The 27156-nt window shown below is 38.5% G+C and overlaps 1 protein-coding gene across 4 annotated transcripts in view; it reads right to left on the reverse strand.

The window, feature by feature from the left end:
- TTC28 (tetratricopeptide repeat domain 28) overlaps positions 1-27156 on the reverse strand; it is a 704109-nt gene that overhangs the window by 395038 nt on the left and 281915 nt on the right. The window lies entirely within an intron of this gene.

A 27156-nucleotide genomic window follows, 5' to 3' on the forward strand; every position in this document is an offset into this window, starting at 1 on the left:
AGTCTTAAAAATTTCAAAAAAAAATTGAAATAATATCAAGTATCTTCCCTGACCACAATGGAATAAAACTAGAAATCAAAAAGAGGAATTTTAGAAACTATACAAACACATGAAAATTAAACAAAATGCTCCTGAATGACCAATGGGTCAATGAAGAAATGAAGAAGGAAAATGAAAATTTTCTTGAAGCAAATGATAATGCAAACATAACATATCAAAACTTACGGGATACAGCAAAAGCAGTACTAAGGGAAATTTATGACTATAAGTGCTGACATCAAAAAGAAGAAAAACTTCAAATAAATAACCTAATGATGCATCTTAATTAAAAAAGCAAGTGCAAACTGAACCCAAAATTAATAGAGAAATAATGAAGATCAGAGCAGAAATAAATGAATTTGAAATGAAAAAAATAGAATCAATGAAACAAAAAGTTGGGTTTTTGAAAAGATAAACTAAATTGACAAACCTTTAGCCAGACTAAGAAAAAAGAGAGAAGACTCAATTAAATAAAATCTGAAATGAAAAAGCAGATACTACAACCAATATCACAGAAATTCAAAGGATCATTAGAGGCTGCTATGAACAACTATATGCCAATAAATAGGAAAATCCAGAAGAAATGGAAATTCCTAGACCCCTACAGCCTAACAAAATTGAGCCATTGAAGAAATTCAAAACCTGAACAGACCAATAACAAGTAATGAGATTAAAGCTGTAAGAAAAAGCCTCCCATTAAAGAAAGGCCTGAGACTCGATGGCTTCACTGCTTATTTCCAACGAACATTTAAAAAAGAACTAATACCAAATCAAACTGTTCCTAAAAATAGAGAAGGAGAGAATACATCCAAACTCATTTTATGAGGCCAGTATTACCCTGATTCCAAAACCAAAGACACATCAAAAAAAGAAAACTACAGGCCAATATCTCTGATAAATATTGATGCAAAAAACCTCAACAAAATACTAGCATATTGGATTCAACAAGACATTACATATTGGATTCAACAATACATTAACAAGATCACCATGACCGAGTGGGATTTAACCCAGAAGTCAATCAATGTGATACATCATATTAATGGAATGAAGGCCAAAATACATATGATCATTTCAATTGATGCTGGAAGAGCATTTGATAAAGTTCAATGTCCCTTCATGATAAAAACCTTCAAAAAACTGAGTATAGAAGGAACATGCCTCAACATAATAAAAGCCATATATGACAGACCCACAACTAGTATCATAATGAATGGAGAAAAACTGAAAGCCTTTCCTCTAAGATGTAGAACATGACAAGGTTGCCTACTTTTACCACTGTTATTCAACATAGTACTAGAAGTCCTAGCCAGAGCAATCAAACAAGAGAGGGAAATAAAGGGCATCCATACTAAAACAGAAAAAGACAAATTAGCTTTGTTTGCAGATGATATGATCTTATGTTTGGAAAAACCTAAAGACTCCACCAAAGAACTATTAGAACTGATAAACAAATTCAGTAAAGTACAGGATACAAAGTCAACATACACAAATCAGTAGCATTTCTATATGCCAACAGCAAGCAATCTGAAAAAGAAATAAAAAAAAGTAATCTCATTTATAATAGCCACAGATAAAATTAAATACCTAGGAATTACCCAAAGAAGAGAAAGATCTCTACAATGGAAACTATAAAACACTGATGAAAGAAACTGAAGAGGACACCAAAACATGGAAAAATATTCCATGTTCATGGATTATAAGAATCAATATTGTTAAAATGTCCATGGTGCCCAAAGGAATCTACAGATTCAATGTAATCCCTATCAAAATACCAATGGCATTCTTCACAGAAGTAGAAAAAAAAATCCTAAAATACCAATGGCATTCTTCACAGAAGTAGAAAAACAATCCTAAAATGTATATGGAATCAGAAAAGGCCCAGAATAGTTGAAGCTATCCTGAGCAAAAAGAACAAAACTGAAGGAATCACATACCAGACTTCAAATTACACTACAGAACTATAGTAACCAAAACAGCATGGTACTAGCATAGAGACACACAGACCAATGGAACAGAATAGAGAACCCAGAAACAAATCCATGCATCTACAATAAACTCATTTTCAACAAAGGTGCCAAGAACATACATTGGGGGAAAGGACAGTCTCATCAATAAATGATGCTGATAAATCATTAAACTATTGACTATAGTCTCCCTGTTGTATCATTAACATGTGTCAACTACAGAAATCTTTGAAAAAGGTTGTCCACTGAATGATCAATCATCATAACAAGTATTATAATCAGATTAGTAACAGGTCATTCAAAATAAAAGACTGGTGTTAAAATAGGAAGACTCCTTTCTTCATACAATCCACGTACTTCAGAGCATTGGTCATGTTTTTAAAATGAACTGGCAGATTCTTCAAAGATTCATGCATCATTTAAAATATCTTTCATCACCTTAAAAAGAAATGTCAACACTACCAACTAGTTCATCTCCTTTCCTTAAATATAATAAACGTTTACAGAAGTAAACAAAATCTAGAGAACAAGTTGAATTTGATGTTACCATTTATACAGAACTCCCTTTTTTTAAAGGATTCACACAGCATGGTGAAAATTACTATCTATAAAAACTTTCAGAATAAATGTGTAAAATATATATATAAGAGTAATAGGAATATACAGTAGACATGAGATGAAATCATATATATGCTTCATTTTACATTAAGACTGAATCCTATCTGTAAATCAAAATGTATCCCTTCTGTTCTGAATATGCTCTTTGCATAAACCCCACCCTCTATATCCAAACCCTGCCTTATCGCCTCCCTCTGTATACCAGGAAGCCAACCTATACAGACAACTGCACTCTCTTGCTCTGTGGCTTTGGGTGGGGCTTAGCCAGTGAGAGGCACTGGCAAGAGTTAAGAATGCAAGGGGACAGAGAGCTATCAAAGTATTTACTCCCCATCCCTTTCCCAAGACGCCTTACTCCCTCCCTGCCTCACTGCAATTGTTTCAGTGGCTTCATTCCTCTGAAGCTACAGCTTCTATCACACAGTCCTTCTTAACAAGCTCTCATTAGACTTCAATCATACTATTTCCTCCTTTCTCCTTCTGACCTAGAGAAGGTGGTAACTGCTTCCTTGGTGGGTGAGCTAGTCCCAGATATCTTACCATCCTGTCAGTTTCCTTAACCCTGCTCAAACCTCTATAAATAGCACCTTCATTATATTCTCCTCAGTTAAACCCCGAATTCCTAACATACTGTATTTCTTTAAAGTGACATAATACCCATTTTGATAGGCAAATGAACATTTTACATAAAAACTATTCTATATCTTGTCCAATCTCATATTCTCCATCTATCTGAACTCTCACTGTAATACCAATGACTGAACATAGACCAATCTGCATATATGACTACATTTATAATAATATATTTATCCAAAGACTTCCCTGAAAAAAATTAAGACTTATCTCAGAAGAAAGGTAAAGATACAGAGAAGTAAAGACAGAAATAGTGAAAGAGAGTAGTAGAGAGAGAGACAGATGGAGACACCCATGGTTCAAGAAACACAGAGAAAGAGAGAACTATAGAGAGAGAAGGGAGTAAGAGAAAAGGAACACTACAAATCCTTGCTTTTCAATGTTGTCCCTGGCCCAGCAGCATTAGTGGTGCATGACTTTGTTAGAAGGCGGAAACTCAGGCCTTGCCCCAGATCTAATGAATCAGAATCCAACTTTTAAAGAATATCCCCAGGTGATTCAGGTGCACTTTAAAGTTTGAGAAGCACTGACACTACAGTTAACTCAAGGTCATAGTAACCATTATTAAAGCAGTGAAACTGTTGCTCCTACATACTAAGTCATGAGGTTCCAACACTTAGAAACCCAGGACACACTCTTCAACCTCAGGACAGGTAGCTTGCATGTCTGTACAGATTCAACCTAACTATCTTTGCTACCAGTTTTTTTCACAGTGGGGTCACATGTAAGGAGTTAGTAACAGAACCATTTGTTTCCATACAAATTTTCTTTCAAGAGTTCAGAAAACAGATTGGCCAGGCATGGTGGCTCATGGCTGTAGTCCCAGCACTTTGGGAGGCTGAGGCGGGCAGATCGCTTGAGCTCAGGATCAGCCTGGGCAACATGGCAAAACCCCAGTTCTACCACAAAAAAAAAAAAAAAAAAAATTAGCTGGGCGTGGTGGCACTTGCCTGTAGTCCCAGCTACTGGGGAGGCTGAGGTGGGAGGATCACTTGAGCCAGGGAGGCAGAGGTCGCAATAAGCCCAGATTGCACCACTGCACTCCAGCCTGGGCAACAGAGTGAGACCCTGTCTCAAAAAAAAAAAGAGTTCAGAAAACAGACAAGCCTGGGCAACATGGCAAAACCTCATCTTAACAAAAAAAAAAAAAAAAAAAAATTTTTTTTTTTTTTTTTTTGAGACAGAGTCTCACTCTGTCACCCAGGCCACTGATCTCAGCTCACTGCAACCTCTGCCTCCCAGGTTCAAGCGATTCTCTGCCTCAGCCTCCCAATAGCTGGGATTACAGGCACCCATCACTATGCCCAGCTAATTTTTGAATTTTTTGTAGAGACGGGGTTTCACCATCTTGGCCAGGCTGGTCTTGAGCTCCCGATCTCGTGATCCATCCGCCACAGCCTCCCAAAGTGCTGGGATTACAGGCATGAGCCACTGCACCCAGCCTCAAAAAAAAATTTTTTTTTAATGAATTTTTTTATTTTATTATTATTATACTTAAATTAGCCAGACGTGGTGGTGTGTGCCTGTAGTCCCAGCTATTGAGGAGGCTAAGGTGGGAGGATTGCTTGATCCCAGAGTTTCAGGCTGCAGTGTGCTGTGATTGTGCCCATGCACTCCAGCCTGGATGACAGAACAAGACCCTGTTTCCCCCTACCACCTCCCCGCCTTAAAAAAGAGAGTTCAGCAAACAGGGAACCTTCAACAATGACAGATGATAGATTTAATCAGGTAACTCTGAATTGATCATCCACAGTTGGAAAACTTCTGAACAGCTACTACTAAAAACATCTAATTTCCTTTTTTAAAAAATTTAAGAGGTAGTACCCATCCCATGATGACATGTATTTAAGATATGCTTCATTTCAAATACAGAGTAAATATGTAGTAATTTCACTACAGGATATTTTTATTAAACAGCCAAGCACATAATTACAGAACTTTCAGTGTAAAATTACTGCTGCTTTGAAACTGCAGCATTTCACTCACCCACATGGCAATGTTTTTCTTTCCCTACAGTCCCAGCCATGTTCCCTGAATCCTCCACCAGCTTCCATTTTCCCTCCGCACCTCCCTATTGTTCATAGTTTATCCTTTTTTTTTTTTTTTTAATTAGAAGGAAAGAGGTAGAAGACACTGATGTCTATTTGTTCCAAGATTACGCTCTTTGTTCTACACACTGGGTAACAATAATTGTTCCCAACTAAAGGGCCAGGCCAGGGACTCGTAGATGCTGATGGTCAGCTTTTCCTTCTCCTTTCTTCTCAATGAATCTCAATGGCCCCTAACCCCACCAACATGGCCCAGCTGGCAAACATCTAATGTGGGGGAAAGCAGCAAGATTTGTGCTGTAGGGGAATAAACACCGAAGTCAGGAGAATGGGGCCACAAACCACACACTGACTGACCAAATGACCTTGGACAAATCATTTCCAAACCTAGAAATGCCTCCAACAGTAAAATGTGGTTAGCTAAATCCCTTCCAGAACAGTGTATGTTTCTAGCTGAAGCTTGCATTTAGCTGAACCCCTCTTTTCTTCTAATATATAGCAAAGGGATGAGGGGCAAAGAAGGCCATAACAGCAGGTTAGAGGAGCAAAAAGATCAAGAAAAGAGAAAATGAGAGAACAATGGATACTGGTGACCTCAACCCTAAAAATAACTTTATACCTTGGAAATATTGTCACATTATTCATTGGATCCTTTCATTTTTCAAATAAAAAATATTTAGCAAGCATACCAGGTACTATGCCAGATGTTCAAGATAGAAAGGAGATAAAAATATAAGGAAGGTTTTATTCCTGTTTTACAAATGTTAAAAAAAAAAAAAAAGCCTGGAGTTTGGCTTTCATTTTTACTCCTTCAGATACTTTATGAGGCCCTTCATATGGTACACAAAAGTTTAATTTCTTACAAGCATCCAGTGTTTTTTAAGAGATGACCAAATCAAGGGGAATATGCTAGGCTGCTTTGCTTATACAGTAACACTTACTATCCTAGGGGCTATTAGTAGAATTCATCTATTGGAGAAGAGATAGTGAAGAAGTTCAGAATCTACAGATTGCAACCACATCTTCAAAACTACCACTGTTCAACATATGCACTCACTAGATATTTTAATTATGAGCAAGTACCATTTAATGTAGATTTATCATCTAGAGTGATAGGTTTTATAAACAAGCTTGTTTAGTAGGTAATTATGAAGACTATAATCATTAGCTAAGAAAATATATAAGAATACTACAAAATAACTATACGAAGTTTACAGAGTGATGTGACCAAAACTAGCTTCCGAAAATGACAGTAATCCTCTGTCAGTAATCACTGCCCCAAAGAAAGTTCTCTCTCTGTAAGGATACTACAGTATAGGCAAAAAACATAAAATAACAGTTAAGGTGTTTTGTTTTGTTTTGCTTCTGAAAGCAAACATGGAAGAACGAAGCCATTTTCAAAATAAGGACTATTTTTCAGAAAAAAATGGGAAACATCCATCCTTTGAAACATCCTGCCTCCCTTCTTTGCTTTAAATTCCATATAAGCTATTTTGAGCTTACTGCTTTGATCAGATTTAGCTGTAAGTAACTATATTTAGTCATAGACATCTGATCTATAAATAGAATCTACTAGAGGAATTGCTATAACTTCCTTGAAATTGGCAAGTAGCAGTTCCATTTGATGTGATTCTAGGAAAGCTTTACACTGAAAAGAAAATGCAGTAAATTTACCTACAGAGAGGACATTTGCTTTCAAAATTACAATGTCTCAAGAGTAAATTTGCACATCTATGTTTTGAAGAAAGAATTGCCATTTAACAGTATCTTAAAAAAACATGTATTAATTACTCAATAATCACCCTCAATTTGGGGAAGTAAACAGTAACAGAAAAATTATGTTTTTCCTTTCATAGATATCATGTAAATAATACCTATATATTGAATGCTCGCCACTAAGTGAAATACAAAGATAGGGTTCCTCATTATCCTTGCCTTGAAAAAATATAAAGTCCATTGTTGGTGAACAGTATGTAAATGTAGACACAAATAGTTCACTGGGAAGCAATATGGGTAGTGTAAAGAACACTTAAACAGGAGTTCCCAAATCACTGATCTAGTTGTGACTCTGTCATTTACCAGCTATTTAGCCTTGAGTTCATTGCTTCTCTTCTCTGACTCTGTTTCCTCATTGGAAAATAGAGACAAAGATTCAGACATCAAAGTGATATACAAATATTAAGTTTTTTGTTTGTTTGTTTGTTTGTTTGAGATGGAGTCTCGCTCTGTCACCCAGGCTGGAGTGCAGTGGCACGATCTCGGCTCACTGCAACCTCCGCCTAGCAGGTTCGAGCGATTCTCCTGCCTCAGCCTCCCGAGTAGCTGGGATTGCAGGCTCCCACCACCATGCCCAGCTAATTTTTTTTTTTGTATTTTTTTTAGTAGAGATGGGGTTTTGCCATGTTGGCCAGGCTGTTCACGAACGTAAGTTGCATATTAAAAAAAAAAGGTGCCAGGAGCAGTGGCTCATGCCTGTAATCTAAGCAACTCGGCAGGCTGAGGCGGGAGGATCGCCTGAGCCCAAGACTTCCAGGATGTAGTGAGCTATGATCCTGGCACTGCACTCCAGCCTGGATGGCAGAGCAAGACTCAAGACTCTAATTCCTTAAATAATAAAAAAAAAATAGAAGAAGAAAGAAAAGGCCACAAAAAAGAAAGGAAAGCATACCCTAGAAAGTTGGAGTTAGGGTCATTTCAGTTTTAGATCTCCGAAATGAACTTTAATATAAGTAAAGTTAATAATTACTACCATTTATTATGCCTGAACTATGTGACAGGCACTGTGCTGAAGGACTTCATATGCATTAACTTATTTAATTCTCTGAACAACCTTATAAAGTATGTGGTGGCATCTCATTTGTAAAACTGAGGATTAGAAAGAATAACTTTGCTGCAGATTAATAAAAGGGAAAGCAAGAACTTCAATCCAGACTGTGCTCCTAATTACTATACTATTCTGACCTAGAACTAAAACAAAATGGTTTTAAAGAAAATTACTGCCTTATACATTATTTAGAGTATTAAGATTCATGTTTTAGTCCTGGTAAAAGTAAATAATTAGGAGAGGGGAGGAAAGGGTTAAAAACATTTCCACTAATAGCTCTTGCTTTTTAATACTTCTGTGATGGCTAATTTTAGGTGTCAATTTGACAAGATTACGGAATACCTAGAGAACTGTAAAGCATTACTTCTGGCTGTGTCTGTGAGGGTGTTTCCAGAGAATATTGGCAGGTAAGTCAGTGGACTGAGTAGGGAAGATCTGCCCTCAATGTGGGTGAACCATACAAATGGCTGCAGAACTGGAGAGAACAAAAAGGGAAAGAAAAGGATTTCCTGTTTCTCTCCAGGAACTGGGATAGTCCCTTCCTCCTGTCCTAGGACATCAGAACTCCAGGTTCTATAGCCTTGGAACTCCAGGACTTACTTACACCAGTGCCCCTTAGGTTCTTAGGCCTTTAGCCTTGGACTGAGTATTATTACACCATTGGCTGCCCTGGTTCTAAGGCTGGTTCAGACTTGGACTGAACTACACTACCAGCATCCAAGGGTCTCCAGCTTGCAGACTGCCTGTCATGAGACTTCTTGGCCCCCATAATCTCATGAGCCAATTCCCCTAACAAATCCCTTCTCATCTATCTTCATACCTACCTACCTATCTACCTTTCTATCTACTATTGGTTGTGTCTCCCTGGAGAACCCTAATATAAATCAGAGACAGTGAGCCAAAATGAAATAAATTGGCTCCTGATCCTAGTTGCTCAGACTGGTGTAAGCTATGCTCTCCTCTTTTTTGTGCCAACAATATATTGAGCAACTAACATTTACTGAGCATTCAGCATGTGCCAGGAACTATACTAAGTGCTTTGTGTGTATTATCTTATTCAATCTTCACAAACTCAGAGTATTATCTTCATTTTATAGATGAGTAAACTTGAACATAAGGAGATTAAATAACTTACTTAAATTCTGCTTCTGGCAAGATGGAGTAACAGGGCAAGATTAACATACCTAATAACTTAAACAACTATAAAATTCAGGAAAAATATATTAAAAAAAATCTTCAGACATTGGACAAGGGGCAACAAAGGACAATAATCCTGAGAGAAGGGGAAAAAAGGGGTAAGCCCTACCTCTAAGTGCACTGCCTAGAGAGTTTTCAGGCTCCAGCTCTGGGAAGGGGAAGCAAAGAAGAGCCCACTGGTCTTAGTTGGGAAGGCAGAGTTGAGAGTTCAGAGAAGCCAAAGTGCCTAGAGTTCACAAGGCAAAATACTGGAATGGAGACAGCTGCACTGAGAGAAAACTGTAGAGATCCTCAGAGAGTGCCCCGACCTGACATCTTCAGCTGAGAACCAATCAGCACATCCAGGTGAGAAAACTACCCAAGGCTGAGGAAAGAAGCACCAGAAAGAAACAGGCAGAACACTCTCCAGAGCTCATAGAAACAGGAATGGTCTTCTCACAAGCCAGAGTGAAAAAAACCTTGTCATACATAGGACACAATAAATTCTAAAGTAAAAACACAAACCCATGTAATACATAGGACGTAATAGATTCCAAAGTTAAAAAAAAAAAACATGTAATACACAGGACATAATAGATTCTAAAGTAAAAAAACCCATGTAATACATAGGACTAGGACATAATAGATTCTAAAGTAAAAAAACCAAACAAAACCTTGTAATACATAGGACATAATATATTGTAAAGTAAAAAAAAAAAAAACCATGTAATACATGGGACTAGGACATAATATATTCTAAAGTTAAAAAAAAAAAACCTTGTAATACATAGGACATAATACAATGGAATTCCTGGGCTCAAGCGATCCTCCTACCTCAGCCTCCCTAGTTGAGATTACAGGCATGAGCCACTGCTTCTGGTGCCATTTTTTTTTTAATATTCAACTTTCTTTACAATATTTGTATATCACTTTATAGAATTTGTGTCTGAATCCTTGTCTCTATTTTCCAGTGAGGAAACAGAGTCAGAGAAGAGAAGTAATAAACTCAAGGCTAAGCAGCTGGCAAATGACAGAGCCACAACTAGATCAGTGATTGGGGAACTCCTGTTTAAGTGTTCTTTACACTACCCATATTGCTTCCCAGTGAAAACTCTTCCCAGTATTCCCTCAATAGTGAGGCAAAATTAACGTAGACCAAAGGCTACTCTGGTCCTATCTAACAAACATTAAAAGCAAGTCTGAAAAGGATCAAACCATCTCCAAGTAACTTAACAGCAACAAAGCTCCATAACAAAATTCAAAAATATTTCATATATATAAGAATATCTAGCATTCAACAAGGTAAAATTCACAATGTCTGGCAGGCATGCAAATAAGGAAAATAAAGCCCATAAAGAGGAGAATAATAAACCAATAAAAATGAAACTAGAAATGACATAGGTTAGTAGACAAGGATATTGTCTCCTAAAACAGTTATTATAACAATATTCTATATGTTCAAGAAGCTAGAAAAAAACACGAGCATGCTAAGGAAAGATTGGAAGACATTTTTCAAAAAGACACAAAGCAAAAAAAATGCAATGTCTCACATTTAAAAATGCAGAGGGGGCCAGGTGAGGTGGCTCACGCCTATAATCCCAGCACCTGGGGAGGGCCAAGGTGGGCAGATTATTCAAGGCCAGGAGTTCAATACCAGCCTAGCCAACATGGCAAAACTCTATCTCTACTAAAAAATACAAGAACATTAGCCAGGCATGGTGGTGCACACCTGTAATCTCAGCTGCTTGGGAGGCTGAGGCATGAGAATAGCTTGAACCTGGGAGGCGGAGGTTGCAGTGAGCCAAGATCACACCACTGCACTCCAGTCAAGGATACAGAGTGAGACTCTGTCTCAAAAAAAAAAAAAAAAAAAAAAGCTAAAAACCAGAGGAGCTGGGCACAGTGGCTCATGCCTGTAATCTCAGCACTATGGGAGGCCAAGGTGGTAGGATCTTTGAGCCCAGGAGTTTGAGACCAGCCTGGGCGACATAGGGAGACCCCATCTCTACAAAACAATTAGCCAGGCATGGTGGCATGAACCTCCCAGATACTAGGGTGGCTGAGGCAGGAGGATCACCTGACCCCAGAGGTTGGGGCTGCAATGAGTTATGACTGCCACCACACTCTACCATGAGCAATAGAGCAAGATTCTGTGTCAAAAAAACAACAACAAAAAAAAAAAGCAGAGAGAGAGAGAATAGGATTAATAGCAAATTAGAAACCAAAATAGATTAGTAGATTTGAAGATATACCAATTGAAACAATTTAAAATAAAACAGGACAGTGTTTTCATAGAGAACCAGTGAGCCGGGAGCAAGTTCAAGCAGCCGAATATACAAGTAATTGAAGTCTCCAAAGGAGAAGAGAGACAGGAGAGGGCAAAAAATATATTTGAGAAAATAAGACCTGAAAATGTTCTAGGTTTAATAACTGTTATTGCTTAAATAAAAATTAATAAAAACTATACCAAGACACATCATAATCAATTTTTTAAATACATTAATAAAGAAAAAAATCTTAAAAGTAGCCAGAAAAAAATACAGATTTTACAGAGAGAAAGCTAAAAATGACAGCTAACTTCTCACTAGAAACAATATGAGACAGGTAAGTGGAGCAACATCTCTAAATTTCTGAAAGAAATCTCTAGACCTAGTGAAAATATCTTTCAAACATCTAAGCAAAAAAATATATATAATTTCAGACATATAAAAGCTGATTTGGAAACAGTGTGATGGTTCCTTGAAAATTAAAAATAGAGTTATCATATGACTCAGCAATTCTACCTATGGGTATATACCCAAAATAACTGAAAGCAGGGACTCAGACATATATTTGAATACCCATGTTCAAAGCTGCCTTATTCACAATAACCAAAGGGTGGAAGCAACCCAAGTTTCTATTGAAGAATACATAAACAAAATGTGATATATACATATAATGGAATATTATTCAGTTTTCAAAAGAAAGGAAAATATGGCACACACTACAGCATAGATGAACCTCGAGGACATTATGCTAAACGAAACGAGCTAGTCATAAAAAAGACAAATACTGTATAATTCCACTTATATGAGGTAGCTAGAATAGTCAAGTTCATAAAGACAGAAAGTAGAATGGTAGTTGCCAGAAGTTGAGGGGAGGGGGAAATGGAGAGTTGTTTAATGAGTACCAAGTTTCAGTTTTGCAAGATGAAGAGTTGTGGAGATTAGTTGCACAACAATGTGAATACATTTAACACTGCTGAACTACACACTTAAAAATGGTTACAATGGTAAATTTTATGTTATGTGTATTTTATCACAATTGGAAATAAATAAAAAGATTTTTTTAATGTGAAAGACTTCAGCAACAGCAGACCTTCACTACAAGAAATGTTACAGAAAAGACTGACAAAATCATGTATCAGAAGTGACTTAAGGAGATAGGACAATTAAATGCAATGTGGAATCCTGGATTACATCTTAGGACAGAACAAGGACATCCACGGGAAAACTAGAGAAATTTGTACGGGCTACAATTTAGTCAATAATACTGTATCTGTGTTAATTACACTATGCTTCTTCAAAACGTTAACATTAAAGAAAGCTAGGTGAAGGGTATACAGGAAATCTCTGTTCTAGTTTTGCAACATTTCTGTAAATCTAGTATTATTTCAAAATAAAAAGCTCAAAAAAGAAGAAGAAAGCCTGACTAGCATAGTACTTCCGACAAGAGCTGAAAGCCCCACTGTTAATATAGGTGAATAAACTCCAAGATGAGCACATTTCAGGTCTAACTCATAGGAGAGAGAAGCAATTGTGTTTTGTCTGTTTTAATTAAACAAGAATATACAGGATAATAAGGGCAACAGACAATGCTGGAAACTATTAAAACTCACAGCCTACATATAACAAAATCAAAAATCTCTTTCTCAAAGCTGTGACACATGTGACAGTGAAACAAATCCCAAAATAATCCAACAAATGTAGGAATTTAAGTATATAAAACATATCAGAGGAATTAAGAATAAGGAACATGCTAATAAAGGACTGGTTTGTGTAATTCTTATGTTGGGTACAAAATCCAGTCTCTTATAATCAATCCTTTATGCTGATGAATAATAATTTTCTGGATCAATTTCCATAAGAAAAAAGCATGTTTTTTCTTCTACTGTTCCTGTCCATTGACATGCAAATATTTCAATCTGAAGAGGCAGTTTTATGGAACAAAAAGCATGAAACTGAAATTACTATTTGTTGATCAGCTACTCTGTTCCAGGTACTGTTCTAAATGCTTTATACATGGATTATCTGATAATCTATTTAATCCCTACAACAAACCTAAGCAGGATGTGCTATTATCACTATTTTTACAGATGAGTGCTTGTGTTGGATCTTCCACTATGTCACTGGAAAAGTTTACAGGAATCAAAACCTCTCTAGGACTTAGGAAATTAACACCTATAAAATTTTACTTCTAGCATTTATTTTATGCCTGCTGTTTTGCCTTACCTACTATGAATTCCTACAGGAAGGGGCAGTATTCATCTTGGTATTAGACACATACATGTACTAGGTTTACAGTTGTTAAAAGAGAAAATGTCAGTAGGGAGGCTGAACTAGAAAAACAAGCCACTGAGGTTTCTCACATTTCCATCACATTCTCAAAAAAAAAAAAAAAAGAAAGAGAAAAAAAAGTGTCAGGAGACCCAGTAGAAGGAATAGACTGGAAATGAGGAATTTGAGGTCTGCCCCCAGCTCTACTGATTGGCAATTTGGCCTTAGGCAACTCACAGATTTCTCTCTAAGATTCTCAACCAGTCCAATAGAAATTATAGTATCTGCCCTTGATTCAGCAGATTATTGAGAGGAATGAATGAGCCTACCTTAGAGGCTTCTTGCAAACCTAAAAGAGATAAAATGTGTGACGCTCCTGGTATAAGATCAATGCTCAATGATAGCAGTTCCCTCCCTTCCAACAAGTATTCAAGGACTGAGCTGCCCTATTAGTAGATGGTGCCTTCCTGTCTGCTGCATTTTAGTAACCTGGCATTTTTACTCTGATGATATTTTTTGTGGTATCCTACCAATGTTAGTATAGAGAATGATTCATCATGTAAACTAAAATCACTGCTCGCAAGTAACTGCAAACTGCAAATTACAGGGAGAACAGAGGTTTAAAAATGTACTTTAAAATAATAAAAACTCAAGAGAAGTCACTTAATCCAGTATTTTATTGGAAATTGGACCAACTCCAATTCTCTTAAGGGTACCACAGTTTGGTAACCAGATGTTAATACTGTTCTTCTGCCAAAGAAAACTGCAAGATTTAAAGGGTATTTTTTCCTTTAAGAATTATGTTCTATTTATATTTCCAAAACATATATTTCTCTGATAATCCAACAGATTAGAGTAAAATCTAATTGAAGTATCTCTTCAATCTCCATGCTACTCTAAGATATATTTGAGGTGCACTGGGCACTGGAAGAGAAAGTGCCAATTCCTCGGCAAATAGGCTAAAGGGTAAAATGGACAACAGTAGATAGCTAGCCCAACATTCAGATTTACAACTAAAAGACAAGCATTGTGGAAGCAGCCCAAACCCAATAGTAGAACTTAATTATTCCATTGTAACTAGCAACATGAGCCTCATTAAGGGATGGGAACAGTAGTCATGAAGAAATGTGACTGTTGGTAAGATCCAAGCTGTCAAAAGAAATAAAGTAAACCCTCATCCAAACCAACCAAATTTCAAAGTAAAGTAAATTCTCTGTATTTTTCCCTCAAGATACAAATATAAGTATACTAATCTACAGTATCATAATAAAAATTATGACAACTATACCAAGAGCATTTTATTATTCTCTATTAGACTTGGCAAGAGCTCTGAGCTGCTTTCTCCACATCATCACTTGAGTATTCCCTGGGCCTCAAAGCTGTTTCTGATATAAATGAAGCACAGCAAATATGATATTCACCTTGTAACATATTCAAAGTGTGGATAACAGAGATTTGATTCTTTGGCAGCATTATCCATGGACTTGACCTTTGGTAATTGTTCACAAATTAATCAGTTATCAAACACAAGTAAATGATCAAATGAACAGAAAAGCTAAAATGCAACAACATTAGATTAAATCCACATCTTCTGTGTAAACACCTTCAACATACTATCTTAATTATCAAAAGAAATAAAAGCTAGAAAGCACAACACTAGACCAAATTGACATCCAAGTGGCTACAGCAAGTAGCTATAGTAGTATAAAATAAAGTAGACTACAAAACAAAAGTAGAACCAGAGATAAAGAGGGACATTTACAATTATAAAGGGGCAAATTCAACAGAAAGACATATCATCATAAATATGTATGTATGCACCTAATAACAGAACTTCAAAATGTATGAAACTATTTGTACCACCACTATTTGGTCTCCCACTTTCTTGAACCACCTTCACCTAAATTCCTCTAAACAAGATCACAAATGACCTCTAGTATTGTTAAAAATGATGACCAATTCTCAATCTCATCTTACTTGACCTATCATTTACTCACCTTCAAAAGATTGTCCTCTTTTGACCTCAATGGCTTCATTCTTTCTCCATTCTTCCAAAGTCTATCATAATTCCAGGTAAGAAGTACTGTACACAAGAGATTGGATGTAGACAGAACAATTCTATTCATTTATTCATTCACTGGCCATTATTTCTCAGTTTCCTTCCCTAATTCTTAACCTGATCTTTCTTTCTTAATATTGGAGTACCCAAGATGTGGTTTCCAGACCTCTCCTGTACTTATTACATCTATTGCTTTATACCTATGTACTTTCTTTGGTGAAAATGGCATTGTTGAGTTTGAGACACTTTCCTTTGTCCACAGCAGCAATATGTTGATCCCAAATTGCCCCCTCACCCATTTCTACTTATTATTTGTGATTTCAGGGTAACTGGCTACGGTTATAATATACATCTCACAAATTTACAACTCAATTGAATTACAAATGTACACTCAAATCTCCACTTGAATATCTAACAAACATCAAAAACTGAACTCTTACTTCTAACTCCCTTCACCTAAAACCTTTATCCACATTATTTCTCTACTCAATAAATGGCAATTTCAATCTACCAGTTGCTCAGGTCAAATGATTCTGCTGTGTTCTTTTTCTCATATCCCACATTCAATACTTTAGAAAATTCAGTTAGTCCTACTTTCAAAAAGATATCTAGAACGCACCTTTTCACCACTCTATTGCTACCACCTTTGACCAAACCATCATTTCTCTTGCCTAGATCACAAGGGCCTCCCAATTGGAATTGGCCTCATGTATCTGGTGTCCTCACAGCCTATTCTTCACATAGCAGCTAGGATGATCCTTTTGAGCATTAGTCTGATCATGTCAACACTTTGCTCAAAACCTCTGATGTCCTCCTATTAGAGTAAAATCTAAAGTCTTTACCATGGCCTTCAAACCCTATATGATCTTCCCTCCCCTAAACAACTTATTTGACTTCATCTTCTTCATTCACCCCAGTCAAAACAAACCGTTCTCTTTGTTACTCTGTGAGCAGAGTAAGCACATCCCCTCCTGTGGGCTTTTACCCCTGATGGTCCCTCTGCCTAGATTACTCTTTCCCCAGAAGCCACATGGCTTTTTCCCTTATTTCCTTCAGGTCTCTGCTTATACATTACTTCTTAAGAAACACCTTTATGTTCTATCCAAGATAAAATTGCACCCCATCCTCTTCATCACTCTTTTTTTTTAAACGTTTGTTTTTTTGTTTGTTAGTTGGTTTTTTGTTTTGGTAGAGACAAGGTCTCATTATGTTGCCCAGGCTGATCTCAAACTCCTGGCCTTGAGTGACCCTCTTGCCTTGGCCTCCCAAAAGACTGGGATTACAGGCCTGAGCCATGGTACCTAGGCCCTTCATCACTCTTTATCTCTCCTCTTTACTTACTTTATTCTTCTTCTGAGTACTTATCATCATCTTCCATACAGTATGTTTACCATCTCTTTGTCCCATACTAGAACATAAGCTCCATGAAAGCAGAAATTTTATTTTATTCAGCAACAAGTCCCTATTACCTAAAGCAGTATCAGTTACATAGTAAGTATGCATTCAATACGTGGTGATGAAACGAAGGTATTCTCCCAGTTAACTGGGTATCTTCAATGCTTCCTCTGCCTTGTGACGCACATCCCATTAGTCACTAAGTTCTTTCAAGTCTATAACTAAAATACTCCATTACATCTCTCCATTTCCACTACCACTGCTAGGTCAGCCCCTTATCATCCGTCTTCTGCAACGGACTTATCACTGCACTTTCTGTACCCAATCTTTGTCTACTGCATTTCCTAAGTAGAAAGATGACAGACTTTAAAAATTAGACAGGTGGCTGGGTGTGGTGGCTCATGCCTGTAATCCCAGCACTTTGGGAGGCCGGGGGGGAGGGGGGGGGCGGATCATCTGAGGTCAGGAGTTTGAGACCAACCTGGCCAACATGGTGAAATCCCATCTCTACTAAAAATAAAAATTAGCTGGGCATGGTGGCATGCGACTGTAATCCCAGCTACTCGGGAGGCTGAGGCAGAAGAATTGCCTGAACCCAGGAGGCAGAGGTTGCAGTGAGCCGAGATTGCGCCATTGCACTCCAGCCTGGGCAACAAGAGTGAAACTCCGTAAAAAAAAAAAAAAAAAAAAAATTACACAGGTATAGGCTTTACTTGAGCTGTCATTTCCAGCTATGTGACCCTGAACAAATTATTTGCAATTTTCTTTTTTCTTTTTTTTTTCTTTGAGACAGAGTCTCACTCCTTCGCCCAGGCTGGAGTGCAATGGCGCAATCTTGGCTCACTGTAACCTCCACCTCCTGGGTTCAAGCAATTCTCCTGCCTCAGCCTCCCAAGTAGCTAGGATTACAAGGCTTCAGTTTGTTCACTTGTAAATGTAGATAATAATATCTACTTTTAATAGATGTTAATTTTTAATATACTTTTTTACAGTTTACATTTTTAGTTTTAGGTTCACAGCAAGATTCAGTAGAAGGTACAGAGAGTTCCCATACACTCTCTCCACACTTATAATACCTACTTTTCAGGATTATCATGAGGAGTAAATAAAATAATATAAAATATATAATTTTATTAATAGTAGAAGTATACGTAATAGGCACTCACTTATTGTGAATTTTTTACTTTCCAAATGCCTCTGATCAGGTTATTTCATGCCTCAAAATTTTAACTGGCTTACCTCTATATAGGGAATGAATCAAATTATTAAGTCTGATATTTAAAATACTACAATTTAGCTCCATCCTAGCTTTCCAACTTTATCTTTCACTAAATATCCCCATGCACTAGCCCATATGCAATCTTTACCCACAACTCTACTCACTATGTCTGATCACATTCAGCATTTTCCTACTTCTGTTCTTTGCTCCACCTCTGCCAAAAACACTTTTTCCCTCCAGTAAGTCTGCCAAAATCTTCCAAACTTTCTAAGCCCCGCTCGAGTCCCATTTTGTATAAGAAGGCTTCACCAGTTTTAGCAGTTGGCATTCATCTCTTCTCCAATACTTTCACATTACTTTGCTTATGCTTTTTCTTCCTGCTCTCTCATGATGGGCAGGGACCACATCTTACTCAGCAATTAGTACAGTGCTGTGCAATCCTTGGCATTCAGAAAGACTCTGTTGAATTAAATGAATTAAATTTAATTTGCTGACTATACAATCACAAGTTACTCAACAACAGATGAGAAAGCTAAAGATTCATACCTAAAATATTTGTCCTTGAATGGGTATAGGGTCAGACACAGGTATTTCTTTCTATACTATGACTCCATAGGGTCTAAGAGCTTTAAAAAAATGCCTTGGGGTGAAAGGGAGAAAGGAAGTAAAAGGGAGAGAAGCCACTAAATATTTAATAGCTACAGAATCTTGATAATCATATACTACTGCATTTTGTCACTTCTTGCAGTGTTTCCTTGAGACATTTTTAAACTTTCATCATTTAAATTTAGCTTTCTTATAGTTTTTTTTTTGTTGTTGTTTTGTTTTGTTTTAAGTTATTATTATTATACTTTAAGTTTTAGGGTACATGTGCACAATGTGCAGGTTTGTTACATATGCATACATGTGCCATGCTGGTGCCCTGCACCCACTAACTCGTCATCTAGCATTAGGTATATCACCCAATGCTATCCCTCCCCACTCCCCCAACCCCACAACAGGCCCCAGAGTGTGACGTTCCCCTTCCTGTGTCCACGTGTTCTCATTGTTCAATTACCACCTATAAGTGAGAATATGCAGTGTTTGGTTTTTTGTTCTTGCGATAGTTTACTGAGAATGATGATTTCCAGTTTCATCCATGTCCCTACAAAGGACGTGAACTCATCATTTTTTATGGCTGCATAGTATTCCATGGTGTATATGTGCCACATTTTCTTAATCCAGTCTATCATTGTGGGACATTTGGGTTGGTTCCAAGTCTTTGCTATAGTGAATAATGCCGCAATAAACATACGTGTGCATGTGTCTTTATAGCAGCATGATTTATAGTCCTTTGGGTATATACCCAGTAATGGGATGGCTGGTCAAATGGTATTTCTAGTTCTAGATCCCTGAGGAATTGCCACACTGACTTCCACAATGGTTGAACTAGTTTACAGTCCCACCAACAGTGTAAAAGTGTTCCTACTTCTCCACATCCTCTCCAGCACCTGTTGTTCCCTGACTCTTTAATGATTGCCATTCTAACTGGTGTGAGATGGTATCTCATTGTGGTTTTGATTTGCATTTCTCTGATGGCCAGTGATGGTGAGCATTTTCTCATGTGTTTTTTGGCTGCATAAATGTCTTCTTTTGAGAAGTGTCTGTTCATGTCCTTCGCCCACTTTTTGATGGGGTTGTTTGTTTTTTTCTTCTAAATTTGTTTGAGGTCATTGTAGATTCTGGATATTAGCCCTTTGTCAGATGAGTAGGTTGCGAAAATTTTCTCCCATTTTGTAGGTTGCCTGTTCACTCTGATGGTAGTTTCTTTTGCTGTGCAGAAGCTCTTTAGTTTAATTAGATCCCATTTGTCAATTTTGGCTTTTGTTGCCATTGCTTTTGGTGTTTTAGACACGAAGTCCTTACCCATGCCTATGTGCTGAATGGTAATGCCTAGGTTTTCTTCTAGGGTTTTTATGGTTTTAGGTCTAACGTTTAAGTCTTTAATCCATCTTGAACTGATTTTTGTATAAGGTGTAAGGAAGGGATCCAGTTTCAGCTATCTACATATGGCTAGCCAGTTTTCCAAGCACAGTTTATTAAATAGGGAATCCTTTCCCCATTGCTTGTTTTTGTCAGGTTTGTCAAAGATCAGATAGTTGTAGATATGCGGCGTTATTTCTGAGGTCTCTGTTCTGTTCCATTGATCTATATCTCTGTTTTGGTACCAGTGCCATGCTGTTTCAGTTACTGTAGCCTTGTAGTATAGTTTGAAGTCAGGTAGTGTGATGCCTCCAGCTTTGTTCTTTTGGCTTAGGAATGACTTGGCAATGCGGGCTCTTTTTTAGTTCCATATGAACTTTAAAGTAGTTTTTTCCAATTCTGTGAAGAAAGTCATTGGTAGCTTGATGGGGATGACACTGAATCTGTAAATTATCTTGGGCAGTATGGCCATTTTCACGATATTGATTCTTCCTACCCATGAGCATAGAATGTTCTTCCATTTGTTTGCATCCTCTTTTATTTCCTTGAGCAGTGGTTTGTAGTTCTCCTTGAAGAGGTCCTTGTAAGTTGGATTCCTAGGTATTTTATTCTCTTTGAAGCAATTGTGAATGGGAGTTCACTCATGATTTGGCTCTCTGTCTGTTGTTGGTGTATAAGAACGCTTGTGATTTTTGTACATTGATTTTGTATCCTGAGAATTTGCTCAAGTTGCTTATCAGCTTCAGGAGATTTTGGGCTGAGACAATGGGGTTTTCTAGATATACAATCATGTCATCTGCAAACAGGGACAATTTGACTTCCTCTTTTCCTAATTCAATACCCTTTATTTCCTTCTCCTGCCTAATTGCCCTGGCCAGAACTTCCAACACTATGTTGACTAGGAGTGGTGAGAGAGGGCATCCCTGTCTTGTGCCAGTTTTCAGTGGGAATGCTTCCAGTTTTTGCCCATTCAGTATGATATTGGCTGCGGGTTTGTCATAGATAGCTCTTATTATTTTGAGATACGTCTCATCAATACCTAATTTATTGAGAGTTTTTAGCATGAAGGGTTGTTGAATTTTGTCAAAGGCCTTTTCTGCATCTATTGAGATAATCATGTGGTTTTTGTCTTTGGTTCTGTTTATATGCTGGATTACATTTATTGATTTGCGTATATTGAACCAGACTTGCATCCCAGGGATGAGGCCCACTTGATCATGGTGGATAAGCTTTTTGATGTGCTGCTGGATTCGATTTGCCAGTATTTTACTGAGGATTTTTGCATCAATGTTCATCAAGGATATTGGTCTAAAATTCTCCTTTTTGGTTGTGTCTCTGCCCGGCTTTGGTATCAGGATGATGCTGGCCTCATAAAATGAGTTAGGGAGGATTCCTTCTTTTTCTATTGATTGGAATAGTTTCAGAAGGAATGGTACCAGTTCCTCCTTGTACCTCTGGTAGAATTCGGCTGTGAATCCATCTGGTCCTGGACTCTTTTTGGTTGGTAATCTATTGATTATTGCCACAATTTCAGCTCCTGTTATTGGTCTATTCAGAGATTCAACCTCTTCCTGGTTTAGTCTTGGGAAAGTGTATGTGTCGAGGAATTTATCCATTTCTTCTAGATTTTCTAGTTTATTTGCGTAGAGGTGTTTGTAGTATTCTCTGATGGTAGTTTGTATTTCTGTGGTATCAGTGGTGATATCCCCTTTATCATTTTTTATTGCATCTATTTGATTCTTCTCTCTTTTTTTCTTTATTAGTCTTGCTAGTGGTCTATCAATTTTGTTGATCCTTTCAAAGAACCAGCTCCTGGATTCATTAATTTTTTGAAGGGGTTTTTGTGTCTCTATTACCTTCAGTTCTGCTCTGATTTTAGTTATTTCTTGCCTTCTGCTAGCTTTTGAATGTGTTTGCTCTTGCTTTTCTAGTTCTTTTAATTGTGATGTTAGGGTGTCAATTTTAGATCTTTCCTGCTTTCTCTTGTGGGCATTTAGTGCTATAAATGTCCCTCTACACACTGCTTTGAATGTGTCCCAGAGATTCTGGTATGTTGTGTCTTTGTTCTCGTTGGTTTCAAAGAACATCTTTATTTCTGCCTTCATTTCGTTATGTACCCAGTAGTCATTCGGGAGCAGGTTGTTCAGTTTCCATGTAGTTGAGCTGTTTTGAGTGAGAATCTTAATCCTGAGTTCTGGTTTGATTGCACTGTGGTCTGAGAGATAGTTTGTTATAATTTCTGTTCTTTTACATTTGCTGAGGAGAGCTTTACTTCCATGTATGTGGTCAATTTTGGAATAGGTGTGGTGTGGTGCTGAAAAAAATGCATATTCTGTTGATTTGGGGTGGAGAGTTCTGTAGATGTCTATTAGGTCCACTTGGTGCAGAGCTGAGTTCAATTCCTGGGTATCCTTGTTGACTTTCTGTCTCGTTGATCTGTCTAATGTTGACAGTGGGGTGTTAAAGTCTCCCATTATTAATGTGTGGGAGTCTAAGTCTCTTTGTAGGTCGCTCAGGACTTGCTTTATGAATCTGGGTGCTCCTGTATTGGGTGCATATATATTTAGGATAGTTAGCCCTTCTTGTTGAATTGATCCCTTTACCATTATGTAATGGCCTTGTCTCTTTTGATCTTTGCTGGTTTAAAGTCTGTTTTATCAGAGCCTAGGATTACAACCCCTGCCTATTTTTGTTTTCCATTTGCTTGGTAGATCTTCCTCCATCCTTTTATTTTGAGCCTATGTGTGTCTCTGCATGTGAGATGGGTTTCCTGAATACGGCACACTGATGGGTCTTGACTCTTTATCCAATTTGCCAGTCTGTGTCTTTTAACTGGAGCATTTAGTCCATTTACATTTAAAGTTAATATTGTTATGTGTGAATTTGATCCTGTCATTATGATGTCAGCTGGTTATTTTGCTGGTTAGTTGATGCAGTTTCTTCCTAGCCTCGATGGTCTTTACATTTTGGTATGATTTTGCAGCAGCTGGTATCGGTTGTTCCTTTCCATGTTTAGTGCTTCCTTCAGGAGCTCTTTTAGGGCAGGCCTGGTGGTGACAAAATCTCTCAGCATTTGCTTGTCTGTAAAGGATTTTATTTCTCCTTCACTTATGAAGCTTAGTTTGGCTGGATATGAAATTCTGGGTTGAAAATTGTTTTCTTTAAGAATGTTGAATATTGGCCCCCACTCTCTTCTGGCTTGTAGAGTTTCTGCCGAGAGATCAGCTGTTAGTCTGATGGGCTTCCCTTTGTGGGTAACCCGACCTTTCTCCCTGGCTGTCCTTAACATTTTTTCCTTCATTTCAACTTTGGTGAATCTGACAATTATGTGTCTTGGAGTTGCTCTTCTCGAGGAGTAACTTTGTGGCGTTCTCTGTATTTCCTGAATCTGAATGTTGGCCTGCCTTGCTAGACTGGGGAAGTTCTCCTGGATGATATCCTGCAGAGTGTTTTCCAACTTGGTTCCATTCTCCCCGTCACTTTCAGGTACACCAATCAGACGTAGATTTGGTCTTTTCACATAGTCCCATATTTCTTGGAGGCTTTGTTCCTTTCTTTTTATTCTTTTTTCTCTAAACTTCCCTTCTCGCTTCATTTCATTCACTTCATCTTCCATCGCTGATACCCTTTCTTCCAGTTGATCGCATCAGCTCCTGAGGCTTCTGCATTCTTCACATAGTTCTCGAGCCTTGGTTTTCAGCTCCATCAGCTCCTTTAAGCACTTCTCTGTATTGGTTATTCTAGTTATACGTTCTTCTAAACTTTTTTGAAAGTTTTCAAGTTCTTTGCCTTTGATTTGAATTTCCTCCCGTAGCTTGGAGTAATTTGATCGTCTGAAGCCTTCTTCTCTCAGCTCGTCAAAGTCATTCTCCGTCCAGCTTTGTTCCGTTGCTGGTGAGGAACTGCATTCCTTTGGAGGAGGAGAGGCGCTCTGCTTTTCAGAGTTTTCAGTTTTTCTGCTCTGTTTTTTCCCCATCTTTGTGGTTTTATCTACTTTTGGTCTTTGATGATGGTGATGTACAGATGGGTTTTTGGTGTGGATGTCCTTTCTGTTTGTTAGTTTTCCTTCTAACAGACAGGACCCTCAGCTGCAGGTCTGTTGGAGCACCTGCTGTGTGAGGTGTCAGTCTGCCCCTGGTGGGGGATGCCTCCCAGTTAGGCTGCTCGGGGGTCAGGGGTCAGGGACCCACTTGAGGAGGCAGTCTGCCCGTTCTCAGATCTCCAGCTGCTTGCTAGGAGAACCACTGCTCTCTTCAAAGCTGTCAGACAGGGACATCTAAGTCTGCAGAGGTTACTGCTGTCTTTTTGTTTGTCTGTGCCCTGCCCCCAGAGGTGGAGCCTACAGAGGCAGGCAGGCCTCCTTGAGTTGTGGTGGGCTCCACCCAGTTCGAGCTTCCGGGCTGCTTTCTTTACCTAAGCAAGCCTGGGCAATGGCGGGCACCCCTCCCCCAGCCTCGCTGCCACCTTGCAGTTTGATCTCAGACTGCTGTGCTAGCAATCAGGGAGACTCCGTGGGCGTAGGACCCTCCAAGCCAGGTGCGGGATATAATCTCCTGGTGAGCCATTTTTTAAGCCCGTCGGAAAAGCGCAGTATTCGGGTGGGAGTGACCCGATTTTCCAGGTGCCATCTGTCACCCCTTTCTTTGACTAGGAAAGGGAACTCCCTGACCCCTTGCGCTTCCCGAGTGAGGCAATGCCTCACCCTGCTTCGGCTCGCGCATGGTGCGCGCACCCACTGACCTGCGCCCACTGTCTGGCACTCCCTAGTGAGATGGACCCGGTACCTCAGATGTAAATGCAGAAATCACCCGTCTTCTGCATCGCTCACGCTGGGAGCTGTAGACCAGAGCTGTTCCTATTCGTCCATCTTGGTTCCTCCCTCCCTTTTTTTTTTTTTTTTTTGAGACAGGGTCTTGCTCTGTCACCCAGGCTAGAGTGTAGTGGTATCATAAATGGCTCACTGCAACCTCGACCTCCTGGGCTTAAGCTATCTTCCCACCTCAGCCTTCTGAGTAGCTGGGACCATAGGTGCAAACCACTATACCCAGTTAATTGTTTTATATTTATTTTTTGTAGAGATGAGGTCTCGCTGTGTTGCTCAGGCTGGTCTCAAACTCCTGGGCTCAAGCAATCCTCTGACCTTGGCCTCTCAAAATGCTGGGAATACCCAGATGTGAGACACCAAGCCTGGCCTTTCTCATATTTTCAAACTAGATGATCAGTTCTATGTAGGCAGAGTTCACCTCTAGCCAGATCTAGCACTTTTACAGTCGATTCTTTTACAACACAAGCTTTCTACAGTACCACTTAGCTCATGTCAATAGCATATAGATATTGTATTGGTTCATGGGTGTGATTTTTTTTTTCCTAGGCAAGAGGAGCTGGAATAGAACAGAATTCAGAAAGAAAAGCAAAACAGGGCCAGATGCGGTGGCTCATGCCTGTAATCCCGGCACTTTGGGAGGCTGAGGCAGGAGGAATGCTCGAGCACAGGAGTTCAAGACCAACCCAGGTAACATAGTGAGACCTCATCTCCACACAAAAAATAAAGAACTAGCCAAGTATAGTGGTGCATGCCTTTAGCCCCAGCTACTAGGGAGGCTGAGACAGCAGGATCATTTGAGCCCAGGAGGTAAAGGCTGCAGTGGGCTGAAATCATACCACTACACTCCAGCCTGGGTGACAGAGGGAGACCCTGTCTTAAAAAAATAAAAAATGAAAAAAAAAAAAGCAAAACGGCTTCAGCTTGGCTGTTGCACATACGGGCTCTTCATTTTATTTAAGAAAAATTCAAAGTGAAAGCTTGCATACAAGGCTAAAAGAGGTGTTAATTCTTGGTTCTCATCTTGGAGCAAGCCTTATTTCCTTCTGTGCCCACCTTAATGGCAACTCCACTGGCTCAGAGCTCCACTTACCTTTTTCTTTTTGTTTTTGAGATGAGGTCTTACTATGTTTCCCAAACTGGTCTCAAACTTCTTGGTTCAAGTAATCCTCTTGCCTCAGCCTCCCAAGTAGCTGGGATTACAGGTCCCACCACGCCAGCTCAGGGTTCACTTCCAAATAGCTCCACATTTATACAAGCCAGCATTTTTTTTTACTCTTTTTTGTGCATTTTTAATTTAATATAATCTATGGCAACCTCCACCTATGCTGAGCTGCCTGCCTGGGCTGTCCAAGCCCTTGTTTTCTGGGTACCATGGGTCAATGTTGCACAGATTTTGAGTGGTCTGCACCCAACCCTATTTTTTAATAATCCATTATTTTTAGTATACAATTTTGTAGAACGTACAAGTATCATGTTTTATTAAATATCTGTTTATCCAAAGCCACTAGCATAGTGCCTTGAATATAACACTTAAAAGTTTAATGGAATCAATTTGAAAACAACTAAAAACATTTTATTTTGCTATTGTTCCCCTGATCTTAAATCTAAAATCAATTTGTCATCTCCAAACTCTGGGATTCCTAAAAACTCTCAGCCCCACATAAGGAGTACTTCCCTGCTAAGGTTTCCATTCATCACACCAAAATCACTACTTAAACAGCTTCTGCTAATACAAGATTCAATTTACTGTTATAAAAAGATCTAATCTGCAACAACATCCGTATGACTGTCAAACCCCAATAAGCAAGGTGACCTCTCTGCTTGGTGATTCAAACTTGGGCCAAAATGAATTGAAA

This window comes from Pan paniscus, chromosome 23, assembly GCF_029289425.2.
Source record: "Pan paniscus chromosome 23, NHGRI_mPanPan1-v2.0_pri, whole genome shotgun sequence".
NCBI classification, from domain to species: Eukaryota; Metazoa; Chordata; class Mammalia; order Primates; family Hominidae; genus Pan; species Pan paniscus.